This window comes from Arvicanthis niloticus, chromosome 14, assembly GCF_011762505.2.
Source record: "Arvicanthis niloticus isolate mArvNil1 chromosome 14, mArvNil1.pat.X, whole genome shotgun sequence".
Classification (NCBI taxonomy): Eukaryota; Metazoa; Chordata; class Mammalia; order Rodentia; family Muridae; genus Arvicanthis; species Arvicanthis niloticus.
Window position 1 is genome coordinate 29307542 of NC_047671.1, and position 16643 is coordinate 29324184.

Below are 16643 nucleotides of genomic sequence, written 5' to 3' on the forward strand. Positions count from 1 at the left end.
TTTATGTATTCAATTATATCATTTGCAAATAAATGTACTTTACTTTTTTCTTATTTCTTTTTTTCTTTTCTTTTTAAAATTTTTTATTGGATATTTTATTTACATTTCAGATGTTATCCCCTTACCCCATTTCACCCCTGCCCAGGATCCCCCTCTCCAATGCCCCCTCATCCTGCTTCTATGAGGATGTGCCCCCATCCACCCTTCAAGTCCCACCTCTGCATCCTCAAATTCCCCCATACTCAGCATCCAGCCTTCAAGGGACCAAGGATCTCCTCTCCCACTTATGCCTGCTGGAGCCCTGGGTCCCTCCCTATGTGCTCCCAGGCTGGTGGTTTAGAACCTGGAAGCTCTGGTTGGTTGGTATTGTTGCTATCCTCATGGGGCCACGAACCTTTTCAGCTCATTCAGCACTTTCTCTCTAATTCCTCCATTGGGAACCCCTTGATCAGTTCAATGGTTAGCTGTGAGCATCTGCCTCTGAATATGTCAGACTCTGGCAGATCTCTAAGGAGACAGCTATATCAGGCTCCTGTCAGCATGCATATCCTTAAATCAACATCAGCATCTACCTTTGGTGATGGAATGGTTTCCAGACGACCCCTCCTTCACTTTCGTCCCACACTTTGTCTCCATAAATGCTCCCTTGAATATTTTGTTACTCCTTCTAAGAAAGACTGAAGCACCCACACTTGGTCTTCCTTCTTTATGAGATTTATGTGGTCTGTGAGTTGAATCTTGAGTATTATAAGCTTCTGAGCTAATATCCAGTTATAAGTGAATGAAAACCATGTATGTTCTTTTGTTATTGGGTTACTTCACTCAGGATTATATTACCTAGTTCTGTCCATTTACCTAAGAATTTCTCGAATTCATTGTTTTTAATAGCTGAGTAATACTCCATTGTGTAAATGTACCACATCTTTTGAATCCATTCCTCAGTTGAAGGACATCTGGGTTCTTTCCAGCTTCTGGCTATTATAAATGAGGCTGTTATGAATATAGTGGAATATATGTCCTTGTTATATGTTGAAGCATCTTCTGGGTATATGCCCAGGAGTGGTATAGCTGGGTCCTCAGGTAATGCTATGACCAATTTTCTGAGGAACTGCTGGACTGATTTCCAGAGTGGTTGCACCATCTTGCAATCTCACCAACAATAGAAAAGTGTTCCTCTTTCTCTACGTCCTTGCCAGCATCTACTATCACCTTAGTTTTGATCTTGGCCATTCTGACTGGTGTGAGGTGGTATCTCAGGGTTCTTTTGATTTGCATTTTCCTGATAACTAAGGATGCTGAACATTTCTTTAGGTGTTTCTTGGACATTCAAGTTTCCTCAGTTGAGAATTCTTTTTTTTTTTTTTTTTTTTAGCTCTGTAGCCCATTTTTAATAGGGTTATTTGGTTGTCTGGAGTCTAATTTCTTGAGTTCTTTGTATATTTTGGATATTAGCTCTCTATCAGATGTGGGATTGGTAAAGCTCTTTTCCCAATCTGTTGGTTGCCATTTTGTCCTATTGAAAGTATCCTTTGCCTCAATTCTTGATCTTAGAGCGTAAGCAATTGGTATTCTGTTCAGGAACTTTTCCCCTGTGGCGAACTTTCCCCTGTGCCGAGGTACACGAGTGTCTTGCCGATCATCTCTTCTATTTGTTTCAGTGTATCTGGTTTTATGTGAAGGTCCTTTATATACTTGAACTTGAGCTTTGTACAAGGTGATAAGAATGGATCCATTTGCATTCTTCTACATGTTGTCCCACAGTTGAACCATTTGTTGAAAATGCTGTCCTTTTTCCACTGGACAGTTTTAGCTCCTTTGTCAAAGATCAATGACCATATGTGTGTAGGTTCATTTCTGGGTCTTCAATTCTATTCCATTGATCTTCCTGCCCATCTCTGCAGAAAACCAATACCATGCAGTTTTGTTGGTTTTTTTTGAGTTTTTTTGGTATTTTGTTTTTTGGTTTTTTGGGTTTTTTTGGGGGGGGGTTGTTTGTTTGTTTGTTTTATCACTATTGCTCTGTAGTACAGCTTGAAGTCAGGGATGGTGATTCTGCCAGAAGTTCTTTTATTGTTGAGAAAAGTTTTTGCTATCCTGGGTTTTTTGTTATTGCAAATGAATTTGAAAATTTCTTTCTAACTCTGTGAAGAACTGAGTTGGGATTTTAATGGGGATTGCACTGAATCTGTAGATTGCTTTTGGCAAGATGGCCATTTTTACTATATTAATTCTGCCAATACATGAGCATGGGAGATCTTTCCATCTTCTGAGATCCTTTTTGATTTCTTTCTTCAGAGACTTGAAGTTCTTGTCCTACAGATCTTTCACTTGCTTGGTTAGATTCACACCAAGGTATTTTATATTATTTGTGACTATTGTGAAGGCTGTAATTTCCCTAATTTCTTTCTTAGCCTGTTTATCTTTTGAGTAGAGGAAAGCTACTGATTTGAGTTGATTTTATAACCAGCCACTTGGCTGAAGTTACTTATCAGCTGTAAGAGTTCTCTGGTAGAAGTTTTAGGGTCACTTAAGTATACTATCATATCATCTGCAAACAGTGATATTTTGACTTTTTCTTTCCTATTTGTATCCCTTTGACTTACTTTTGTTGTCTAATTGCTCTAGCTAGGACTTCCAGTACTATATTGAATAGGTAGGGAGAGAGTGGGCAGCCTTGTCTAGTCTCTGATTTTAGTGGGATTGCTTCGAGTTTCTCTCCATTTAGTTTGATGTTGGCTACTGGTTTGCTGTATATTGCTTTTACTATGTGGACAGATCATGGAAACAGAAACTAAACACAGTGGAATTAACAGAAGTTATGAACCAAATGGATTTAACAGATATCTATAGAACATTTCATCCTAAAACAAAAGAATATACCTGTTTCTCAGCACCTCATGGCACTTGCTCAAAAATAGACCATATAATTGGTCACAAAATAGGCCTCAACAGATACAAAAATAATAAAACAATCCCTTGCATCCTATCATATCACCATGGACTAAGGCTGGTCTTCAATAATAACAAAAATAATGGAAAGCCCACATATACGTGGAAACTGAACAACGCTCTACTCAAGGATGACTTGGTCAAGGAAGAAATAAAGAAATTAAAGAGTTTTTAGAATATAATAAAAATGAAGGCTCGTCATACCAAAACTTATGGGATACAATGAATACAATGAAAGCACTGCTAAGGGGAAAACTCATAGCTCTGAGTGCCTCAAAAAAAAAAAAAAAAAAAAAAAAAAAAAAAAAAACAAAAAAACAAAAAACCAAAAAACAAAACAAACAAACAAACCAAAAAAAACAACTGAAGACAGCATACACTAACTGCTTAACAGCATATCTGAAAGCCTAGAACAAAAAGAAGCAAATACACCTATAAGGAGTAGACTGCAGGAAATAATCAAACTCAGGGCTAAAATCAACCAAGTAGAAACAAAAGGAACTATAAAAAATATTAACAAAACCAGGAGCTGGTTCTTTGAGAAAATCAACAAGATAGATAAACCCTTAGCCAGACTAATCAGAGGGCACAGAGACAGTATCCAAATTAATAAAATTAGTACTGAAAAGAGAGACATAACAACAGAAACTGAGGAAACTCAAAAAATCATCAGATCCTACTACAAAAGCTTATACTCAACAAAACTGGAAAATCTGGATGAAATGGACAATTTTCTAGAGAGATACTGGGTAGCAAAGTTAAATCAGGGTCAGATAAACCATTTAAACAGACCCATAAACCCTAAAGAAATAGCAGCAGTCATTAAAAGTCTCCCCACAAAAAAACAAAAAACAAAAAACAAACAAACAAACAAAAAAGCCCAGGACCAGATGGTTTCAGTGCAGAATTCTTTCAGACCTTCAAGGAAGACCTAATACCAATTGTCTTCAAGCTATTCCATCGAATAGAAACAGAAGGAACACTACCCAATTCGTTCTAAGAAGCCACAATCACACTCATACCTAAACTTCACAAAGACCCAACAAAGAAAGAGAACTTCAGGCCAATCTCCCTTATTAATATCTATGCAAATATACTCAATAAAATTCTCACAAACCGAATCCAAAAACACATCAAAACAATCATCCATAATGATCAAGTAGGCTTTATCTCAGGAATACACAGATGGTTCAATATTCAGAAATCCGTCAATGTAACCCACTATATAAACAAACTGAAAGAAACAAAACCACATGATCATCTCACTAAATGCTGTGAAAGCATTTGACAAAATTCAACATCTCTTCATGGTAAAAGTCTTGGAAAGATCAGGAATTCTTTTCTTATTTCTATTACATGATCTCCTGCAGTTGTCTTATTGCTCTAGCTAAAACATCAAGAACCATATTGAATAGGTTTGGAGAGAGTGGACAGCCTTGTCTTTGTCCTGATTTCATTGGCAATGCTTTGAGTTTCTCTCAGTATAGATTGATGTCTGCCATGAACTTGCTGTAAATTGCTTTTATTATGTTGAGGTATACTCTTAACATCCCTAGTCTCTACAGGGAATCAATCATAAAGCAGTTGTTGGATTTACTCAAAAGCCTTTCTTGCATCTAGTGAGATAATCATATCGTTTCTGTATTTCTGTTTGGTTTTGTGGTTATTATGTTTATTGATTTACAAATGTTGACTATCCCTGCATCTCTGGGATGACACCTACTTGATCATGATGGATGGTCTTTTTTGATGTATTCTTGTATTTGGGTTTCAAGTATTTTATTGAGAATTTTTGCATCTATATTCATCATGAAAATTAATCTGTAACTCTTTCGTTGGGTCTTTATATCGTTTGACTATCAGGGTAATTTTGGCCTCATGGAAATAATTAGGGACTGTTCCTTCTGTTTCTATTTGCAGAATAATTTTGAAGTGTATTGGTGTTAATGCATTGAAAATCTGGTAGAGTTCTGCACACAATCCATCTATACCTGGCTTTTTTGGCATAGGAGACTTTTAATTACTGCTTCTGTTTCACTAAAGTTTTATTTCTATTTAAATAGCATATTTGGTCTTGACTTAACTATGATATGTAATATATACAATGAAATTTATCCATTTCTTTTAAATTTTCTAATTATTGGTAGACTCTAGGTTTTAAAAGTATGTCTTTATGAGTCTCTGGATTTCTTCAGTATCTGTTGCCATGAGCCAATTTTTGTTTCATTGTCTAGTGTGTAAGGTCCTAGCTTCCCTAGTACCTTGTCCACAGCCCCTCCTAATGAGTCTCCAGATTAGTGGCAATATATAATGACTATGCTTACACTGAGTTCCTTAAAAAGCACCTTGGGTATTCATGACTCTACTCTTTTTCACTTTCCCAATCTCTCAGTTGCTTCTCTAGCTAACCTCTTTCCAGAACCAGCAGTAAAGTAGAATCCCTGGAAGAGTAGTATTAATTTGCCACAGTAGAAACCACTACAGTGAAATATTCAGTAACAATCTCCCCAAACCCCATGTAGTACATGTCATTTACCTCACAAGCTTGCCAAACCCAGAACATGTAACACCCTTCTAATGATGAAGGGACACAAATAAAGTCATATCAAAGGCATTTTTTATGTAACCCTTTGGGAGAAATAAAAACCAAAAAGTTCTTCAGAAACTTTTCTGTTACTCCAGGCCAACAAACTCTTTATACCTCTGGAATAGGCTAGCCTTTTTGTTGAGGAGTCACTAGGTAAGTATGCCATGCCAGTGGGTGACCAGTACCCTCCAGAACAGGGCAATGGCAGACTCTGAACTGAACAATGCTGACCACAAAGGAGAAAGGAAAGAAAGAGGACAACAAGCAAACAAGCAAACAAACATCAGATTGTTTCACAGAAATTAAATGTTGAACAAAATTCAAATACCATTTTTGCCCTATTCCAAATATTTAAGATTAATTGACTCTTAGCGGATATATTTGACTGAATAGGCAGTGAAATAACAGCAAACCTGGCTGCAGAAACATGGAGGAATCCATTAAAGGTCAATGTAGATATATAATGTCATAGTAAGAGAGAATTGTGATTTGAGCTCACATTTTTCAACTATCATAATTTATAAATTGTAGAGAGGTTATTTAGTCTATATCATGTTGTTGGTCTATATTCAAACTTTGGAATTTCAGCTCTCAGTGTTTTCTTTATCATACCACCTTGTGATTGCATTTTGTTTCAAAGAAAATTTTGATTGACCATAATTTTCATTAGATCAAGACCATGCTGGATTTTGCATATCATGTTCTCAACACAGAACTTGCTGGGGTTATCAGTAAGATCAAACACATATGTTAAGTGAATAAAGAAAGTTTTTTTTTTTTTTTTTTTTTGTTTTTGTTTTTTTTTTTGGTTTTTCGAGACAGGGCTTCTCTGTTAGCCTTGGCTGTCCTGGAACTCACTCTGTAGACCAGGCTGGCCTCGAACTCAGAAATCCGCCTGCCTCTGCCTCCCAAGTGCTGGGATTAAAGGCGTGTGCCACCACTGCCCGTAAAGAAAGTTTTATAACAGGTAGAGCTTCTGTGGTGGCTAAACTAGGAGCTCTCAAAAATATGTATATATCCAGGCTCTTAGAATTCAATCTTGTTCTGAAATCATAAATCCAGTGATTGATATTTATATAGAGCATCATAAGACAAGCTTAAGAGACTTAGGTGCATGCAGATAAGATGTTATATGAAACAAAGAAAAAGAATGAGGTAGAAACTGGTATGATAAAACTGTAAGCCCAGGAATACCCAGGATCATTAGCTATCATAGAATCAAGAAAGAAGTAAAGAAGTACTCTTCTTCAGCCATTCATGAGACCATGGCTCTGCCTGTGCCTTGGAGTTGGTATTCTAACCTTCAGGACAGTGAGATAATAAATACCTGCTGCTCTAGTCACATACCTAGAAAATAGAAACAATCTAACTTTCCTTAACCAATGAGTGGAGAATGAAAATATGTAACATATACGCTATGGAATATTATTCAATTGTAAAGAAAAATGATATAATGAATTTTGCAGATGAATGGATGGAACTTGAAAACATCATATCAAATGAGGTATGATAATACCTCATTAATACAGAAATACATAATCTCACGTTCTCTCTCATATGAGACTCCTAGCTCCAAATCTTCAGATGTGAGTACATAACTTGGAGTATCTGCAGAAATGAAGAAATTAAAGAGAGACCATTGCTGAGATGGGGCAGTGAGGAAGCAATAAAGAGGGAATGCCAGGTACACAATACACATGATCTGATGGGGGACATGGAGAAAATCAGTAAGGAAACTGTTACTAGGGATGGGAGATAGAAATACAGAGGATGGAGAGTACAATGACAATAAGAATGTCTGTAAATATAACAATCCATATTGTCAACTAATTAAAAGGTGTCTAAAATACATTCAAATATATATATATATATATATATATATATATATATATATATATATATATTTTATATTTGATCCCATTTGATTTCATAATGCTTCCCTCAAGAGCCAAAGGAAAAACCTAACAACACCAGTTACAAGAAGCTCTTTTCAGTTGGAAACTACTTCTTCAGGATTCCGGTGAGGTACCAGTAGCTTTCTGAGAATTCCTCAAGACGCCATCACCAGTTCTCCTTGATTCCTTTGTTTTACAGATGTATATTTTAAGGAGGAGCATCTAGTTAAAAATGATTCATGAAGTGGTGTAGTTGAAAGACATGGAAAATGACATTCAGGGAAGTAAGATTATTTTCTTAAGTTTTGTCTGATTCCGAAACAAAAATTAATTTCACTTTCATCATGTAGTGGTAATTCTAGTATGTTAGCACACAGCAGGTCGAATATAGATCCTGAAATGCACTACATATTTTAAATAGGGAAGAGAAAATATTTTGAAAGTTCTCAGCATTTTGAGGTGATAAATCCTTGAGGAGATCCATACATGTCTCCTAACTTAAATATTGTATGATGCATACATATATTAAACATTAAAACATCACATAGTAATATATAAATGCATATAAGTTTTCATATTTATATTAATTAAAATGAACTTAAGTAAAACTGAAGGTTAAAATGTGTAACAATCAGAATACACATACATTTTTAACTGTCTGAATTCTACTGTAGGTCATGACATCTCTGGAATCACTTTTAACATTTTTCTTAGAAAGTATGGCAGTTATTCTGTGGATATCTGCTTTTTATATTGTCACTGTTGGCAATAGTTCTAAAAAACAGCCTAAGATAACTTCTGTATACAAATGTCATGATACACTTTTGGAAACAATGACTGCACAAGAGGTCCGCAGCATGTTATCAAAGTTTGGTGGAAGGGCAAATGGTGACAGCCCTGCAGCTGCCAAGATTCTTACTATTGCGCTCATGCCTCAGCAGCTGACAACTCCACAGGAACATGGTCTTTAACACTGTGCTCCAGCCTCACCCAACAGCGTGTGTTTTAACAACAGTTCCTAGGCTTGGAAAGAAATATCCTAATAGATCATATAGAAATATTAGCCTCATTAAAGTCAAAAGGAACACAGAAGCAATATCGTATATATTTTAAAAACTGGATTCCAGCATATTTGTAAGTGTAATCCTGGGGAGAACCCATAGGTGTGTAATTGTGTCTGTGCTCCTGTCAGTGTCCTTGTATCCATGTGCCTGTGTATGTGTGTGTGTGAGTGAGTTTATGTGTGTTTATGTGTGTGTGTAAAAGGAGAAATATTTATCAGTATGAGTTATATAGCTTTACAAATTTCCTACACTACAGTCAGCGAGCAGAAGACCCAGGAGTGCTGATAGTGTAATTCTTTTCCTAAAGTTGGCAACTCTGAGAGCCAAGGTTTCAATTCAATCTGAAGGCATTAAAAACCTCATGTCCCAGTTAAAGGCATCCAGGCAAGAGAGAAATCCATTTACTTAGTGTTTTTGTTCTAGTCATCTCTTAAAAGGAGTTGGTAGCTTGGATGGGTCCCATTCTAAGGCAGGGAATATGGTCTACTCTGACTACTAACTCCAGGTGCTCATTTCATCTAGAAATGTCCTCAACTAATGTGTAACTTCTGGGATGCAGTTATGAGTCAAATGTCAATGTGAAATTGTCATCATACTCACTAACTAAAGGAAGAAGCTTGACACACATACATGGAGGATTAAGAGAGTAATCCTTGGGACTAGAGAGTTTGCTTGGCAGATTAAGAGTGTGTACTGTGCTTGCATAGGGTCCACATTCAGCTCTCAGACCCTATAGATCAAAACTGTGTGTAACTATAGTTAAAGATTAATGTCCTCTTCTAGCTTCTGTTGACACCAGCAATCACATACATATAACTACACACAGACACACACACACACACACACACACACACACATACACAGACACATACACACACCTAAGAGAGAGAGAAAGAGAGAGAATTTAAAACAAATATTTCATGAGAGCAATCTATTTCCTAGTCCTACATAGAATTTTAGATAATATTAAGTGAAAATTATTCATTTAGTTCTAATACACATTAAAATAACACTGTCAAATAACTCATATGCAAAAGATAAAAGAGTATTTGTTCAAAAATATTCAGCTACCACAAATATAATCTCAGTGTAAGCCTTTTGTAAAATAAAGAATGGGTGATACTGAACATTGTAGTTTAAATTTTAAACCTTAAATTTTCTTAAACAAGTTGCAACTTATTTGCAATCTGGGATATAACATGTGTCAGTAACCTCAGATTAAAAAGTAGAAATTAATTCATTTTGCATTTCTTAAAGTTTTCTTTAAGATTTATTTGTTTTGTTTTGTATTTATAAGTGGTTTCATTTGCATGTATATTTGTGTATGATGCATGTGCCTGCAAGATTAGAAGAGGATATTAGATCACCTAGAACTAGAATTGTAGAAAGCTGGAAGCCACCATATGCATTCTGGTAATGGAACTCAGTTCCTCTCTGAGGGCAAGTGTTCTCAACCCCTCAGTTATCTCCAAAACCCCATCATTTTGCATCTTTTGTCTTGATGAAATAAATTTTAAGATGGTTTATGAATCCTGGGATTACCAATTAAATATACTTAGGAAGATAGATAATCTTGCTGAATTGAATCCATCTTTTAAGAAAGCAATTGCTAATGGATTTAATAATGCTTTATTCAATAATGTTGGTTCAATAATATTCACTATTAGGCTTTATTCATGCTGTTATACTTTAGAGAAAAACATGAAATATAAAATTTTACTTTATCATTTTAAATCTTCAAGCAAAGCAAAGAATGTAAAAGCTAGAGGAGATGGAGGACATCAGGGGAAATAAACCCTATAAACCAACTGAACAAAGCTCATATAAACTCATAGAGACTAAAGCAGCAATCACAGGGTCAACACATTTATACCAGGTCCTTTGCATATATATTGTAACTTTCACTATTGTGTTTTTATGTGACTTTCGAGTTTATGAACGAGTGGGTCTCTGATTCTTGTGACTTCTCTTGGGTCCTTTTAATTATTTGTCTGCCTTGTCCAACTATGATGTAATAGTTTCTATTTGTTGTTGTCATCTTTTAATAGTTCATTCTTTTCTATGAGAGACAGAAAATAGATGGATCAGATAGAGGGATTTGGGGAGGAGCTGGGAGGAATAAACTGTAATCAGGATATATGAGAAAAAATCTATTTTCAATAAATGGAGCAGAAAGGCCTTAATTTTTTGAGTTAGGCTAAAGACTTAAGAAAAATAAACCATACATACTTGTAACTACTTTTGAAGACCTTTCAAAGAATACTCCAAGTTTTTAAGATGTTGCAATGTACAACCAAACCTTACCTACTTTTCCAAGAAAGCTTCATCAGTACCTCATAATGAAAGAACCTACTCAGCTCTAATGTGCAAACCACCATGATGTGTTTGCCATCCATCAACCCAGACATAGCAGCTGGATTGTCCTGTCTTTATAATGGAAGTATGTTAGATTTTGTCTAGGATAGCAAAAACCTGCTTAATAATGATTATATGATGCAGAAACAAAATAGGATGAAATAATAATTTCTACAACTCTCTACTTAGGGAAACTTTTGCTTGCTAGTGGTAGCCTGAGTTGATCTAAAAGCTTATTAAGAGAAAATGAAAGATCTGTAACTGGTTGTTTGTTTTAAGTAAGAATAGGAATGTGTTGCTTTTATTCCCTGGAGGAAAAATATGCAGCAACTTGATTCTGCCCTTTCCACTGTTGAAGCCAGAAGCAATTTCCTCATAAACATTTCCATTCTTTTTCTCCAAGTTTTCCATAAAGTATTTTACCAGCAGAATGTTCCAGAAAAGGAAAGCAGGAAAAAACATAAATTATGAGCAAAAATACATATTTAGATTACTTCAATTGGAAAGTGAATCAGTGTGAATGATTTGAATGTCTCTTTCAAGCTCAAGAGGTATCTTGGTGGCCTCACTCATATAAAGTTGTAAAAGATTTGTGTGAATAGGAAGGGAAATTTGCTGTCTGTTGAAACTGTTGTGTTTTGGATATATTGATTACACTGACCACCTGATTTATTGTAATAAGAAGTTTTACATACTTTTATACTTCCTCATCAATCAGGAACTGATGAGAGTTTATTCAATATTCACCTACAGTACTTTGACACACCACTAGAGATTTTTGATTTATGTACTTTTTTGTAGTGTGGTAGTTGGAGAATAAAAATCACTTGAAAGTTTTGTTCTTGTTTGAGTTGCATGTTTTGTAATTCAAAGATGGGATATTTTTTATTTGATACATTTTTCTTGAAAAAAATTTATTCATTCCTTTAACTTTGTGAATCATCCAAATACATTCTTCACCCATTGGTAACTATATCTACAGCTGAGTATTTTGTATTCTTTTTAGTTCAATCATAATCTAATTCTAATACACAGATAGCTAATGACTAAATTACCACCACTAATACATTTAGGTAAAACAGAAAGTATTGTGAAAATTAATATATGTAAGTATGCAAATAGCAAACAAATATTGATGCAGTTGCTTCTGTAATTGGTTATATAACTAGAATTGGAGCATAGTATTATTATGCTTCTCAGCTGCTGAGATTAAGTGGCACAGATTTTTCCCTTTTGGGGACAGAACATTAGTAGTTTGTCTTAACTAAAACTGTTTGAAATATTGTTCATAGCCAGCTGGCTTTAGAGGTTGGATGGAAGAGCTCTCAGTTTCCAAGATGCTTGCTGTCCTTTTTTGCAATATAGCATCAAAGATAGTCACAAACTGTGAGATCTATCACCACAGTTTATCAATCCCTTCTCTACCCATTGACTCAGGGCCATGAAGAATGCCGATGGGTAAATAGCAGCCTCAGCATTTAATCACCATTTTAGCTCTGAAGAAATCATTCTTACTTTGGAAAGGAAGAATTCCAAATGTTCCAAAGGTAATAAAATTAGTGAAAGCAAAATCTTGTGTAGAAGGCTCTTCAGAGACACAATGGAAAGTAGCAAATTTCTGTACTCTAATGAAAGGAGGATTTGGTGAGAGAGCATCTCGAAAGATAACAGCTAATGTGCAAACCATGAACAGATAGTTGATGTAAATTACTTTTAATTGCACAATTTGTGATGACTTTCTTTTCTTTTGTTGGGGGTGTGGCTGATACAGGATTTTTCTATGTGGCCCTAGCTGCCTGTAACTCATTATGTCGATTAGGCTGGCCTTGAACATATTGGAATTCCTTTGGCTCTGCCTTTCAAGTGCTGAGATTGTTTGTTTTAAATTTCACAATATAAGTTCCTTATCAGAGTGATCTATGAAGGGTCTAGTAATGAAAATAAGGTATCGGGATTGTTTAAGATAATGTGTAAGGTTTTTCTACCTATGAAGCTGGCTCTTAAAACTATTGATATAACTAATTTCTGCCTGTGCTAATAATAGACTAAGCAATTAACAATATGGCTCTCTGGATCAGCTTTGGTGAAGGAAATCAAAGTTGGTGAGCCTAGGTGTGAATTCAAGCCTTATTTCTGAGGACAATTTCCGACCTACTCATCTTGCAAATAATCAGTGAATCAATAGAATGTACCCTGTTGATGTCTAGTTATTGAAAGTCTTGTCTTTAGTAGGTGTCATTATTAGTATTTGTAAAGGATGGATATTTCCCTATGCTTTGGGCCAATTCTGATAGTAACATATGTAAATGGAATAAAATCTTGTTTCTAATTCTTGTCTTATTTCTTCTATTTATATGAATATTCCACACCCCCAATTTTGCTGCTATCTAGGAATCAATATATATTCAAACATTACCATCTGATTTAATATGTCCTTTGTATGATTCAGAGAAAATTAACTGAGTCTTATCACTTCATTGTTGACCATGGATATTATATAGTATACTGCTACAAGCTTCCTAAGCAAACTAACATTTCTTTAGTCAATTGTGTGTTAAATGTCTTCACATGTGTCCTTAGATGTAGTAGGGAGATTCAGGAAAAGACATACTAAGTATCATCAGTCACTTGTTCAAGCAATTGCCTGTGGAAGCAAGTTGAGGCCAGCATTAAATTAAATACCTACTACCACTGCCCCCCCCCACCAGATAGTCATAAAAGAGATAAAGGCTAGCTCATGAAGAACAACTAAATTAGTGTGATTATTTTATAGTATGATGTATTTTTATGTCATTCACTGCTAAGGTACTATAGCATATGTAGAAGAAGAAAGCTTGGAGCTACAGGAGGCAAGGGTGGAAAAAGAGAGAAAGTTATAGCTAGCTAGATAGATGGGCAGGCAGACAGACAGTTTTCCCAGAGAGTATGACCTGACTCTAAAACTTTAAGTGTTTATGAGCTAATTCTCTTTAGTAACTTCTATCATCCTTAACTTCTATTATTCTGGTATAGACATTTTTAGGCAGTAGATTGTCAGGGTGATAAAGCTAAAGACAAAGAGTTCCCATTTATGAGGTATTCACAAATAAATGTTGTATTGAATATGTTATCTAATACATCACAAACCCAAATGCTCCATTTTATCATTTTGTGACAGTTCACATACTGAACCTGAATTCACTGTTTCTGGTAGGACTGCTAATAACTAAGCTCCTAGGATCCACCAAGCCACCTTCCTCCATTCCTTACCATGGGTTACAGACATTGTCATTAAAGATGATTTGGCTATTAGGGTTCAAACTCATGTTTTTCATCCACAAAAAAAAAAAAAAAAAAAAAAAAAAAAAAAAAAAAAAAAACCACAAAAAGAAAAGAAAAAAAGAAAAGCACAGGGCTATAGATGATTTTAGTGCAGAGTTCTATTGGACATTCAAAAAATTAATGCCAACACTACTCAAATTAAAAGAACGAGAAGGAAGTTTGCCCAGTTGCTTTCATGAGGCATCAATTACTCTGATAACTTAATCCCATAAAGACCCAACAAAGAAAGAATTTCTGATGAATTTCTCATATGACCATAGATAATGGCACAATAAAGGATATATATATCAGATACAAGATGATCCACCTTGATCAAGTGGGCTTGATCAAGAGATGCTGAGATGATTCAACATATGTAAATTGAGAAGTGCAATCCACCATATAAATAGACAAAAATACAAAAAGCACATGATCATCTCATTAGATGGATTTAAAGATTTTTTTTAGCAAAACCTGATATTCTTTCATGTTAAACATACCAGAAAAATTAGAGATAAAAGAAACTGTTGTGTGTAATCTTAAAAATCAACCCATACTACTGCCGGCTACACTCTAGTAATGAGGTTTCCCCACTCCCATGGTCCCCACGTGGTGGCCGCCCAAACACGATTCACTTGCTGCAGAACTTGCTCATATTCCCAGCCATCCACCTTGTGAGGTTAGCTATCACAAATCCACTAACCCAGTGAAATCAGAACACTAGAAGTTTGTTATTTATCACTCAGATTTATATCAGTAAATTCTCAACCCATAAAATGCCCACACAATCAACACAGAAACAATTGATATGGATATAAGCTGCCCACCTAGATTGGATAAATTGCCCTATATAATTCTGTCCCTTCTAAGATATTCATAGCTACCTGTCTCTATTCAAAGCTATGTGGTTCTGGTTTGTCCCCTTCTTCTGTCTTCTCAGTATTTCTGTGCTCTCTGTCCCTAACTATAAAACTCTCAGCCCACCTACTTTTTCCACTGCTCATTCACAGGCTCTAGCCTTATCTTATGCCTGCCCTCAACTGCATATAGACAGCAATCTACAAGCAATAATCCTCAACATAATAAAATAAAGGCACTTTACAGCAAGTCCATAATCAACATCAACTTAAATGGAGAGATACTCATTATCTCCACTAAAATCAAGAACAAGACAAGATTTCCTATTCTTCTTATATCTATTCGACATAGTACTTGAAGTCTTTGAGCAATAAAACAATTGAAAGAGATCAATGGAATACAAATAGGAACAGAAAATTTCAAGGTATCTTTATTTGCAGATTATATAATAATATACATAAGTGACCTGAAAAACCCCACCAGGAAGCTCCTGTACTGATACACTCTTTCAAAAAAGTATCAAAACACAAAATTAACACACAAAAGTCAGTACCCTTCGTATAAGCAAATGACAAATAGACATAGAATGAAGTCAGAGAAACTATATATGGTACAATAACTTCAAAAATATAAAACAGCTTAGCGTAACTCAACCAAACAAGAGTTAATGGAAACCTCATCAAAATTTGAACACAATTCCTCATAGAACTTGCAAGGACAATTTTTAATTTTTTAAAAATTTTAATCTTCTGTGTGCTAACATGTGTTTCTCTGTTTCTATATGTGTTTCTTATGTTTCTCTTTGGATTTTTACCATCTATTGGTTTATTTTTTTCTATTCCAATTTGGTTTTGCATGTAATTTTTCTTTATTTTATTATTATTACTTAGATGCTTATTTGCTTTCTAATGAACGACAGAAAAGATTGTATCTGCATGGAAGATGCAGGGGAAGAACTGGGAAGAATTGGAGGGGGAAAACTGTAATTAGAATATACTGTATAAATAAAAGGCCATTTTCAATTATAAATAAGAAAAAAGTAAGTCATTATATGTATACCTTTTCTAAAGAATCATTTGTCAAACCATAGCAGAGGTGTCCAAAAGACACAGGTAATTGTCTCCTTCAGGTTGACAAAATCTTGGGGAAAAAAAATCTCTTAAATTTTTTCATTACAATTATTTCCCTCTAATGACCAATACACAGAAATTTAAACCCAAGCCTTGATAGTACAATGATTCTCTGTCTACCCTGAGAGCATAAAGAAGATGTTTTCTCAGGTCAATAAGCTTCATGGAAAAGAACATGTTTGTTGAGAGAGGTAAAGAAGAAGGGGAAGGGAGAAAGGGAGGGAGGGAGGCAAGGAGATTAACTCTGATTTTAGGATCTTGAAATCAGTCTTGTAATGTTTCCCTGTGCTTATGTTCTTTCATGGTCAAATTAATGCCATTTTTTTACAGCAATTTTGAATGATTCGTGGTTTGTATGTTTATGTAACATATAAAAGTAACAATTTTCCTTATTGTATCACCTCTAATAGTTTTTTTCCAACTAGGTCTATGATTAATAAGCAGTTTCTTTTTAAATATCTTTGTGCTATGTGCACACATGCATATGTGTATGCATGCATGCTTG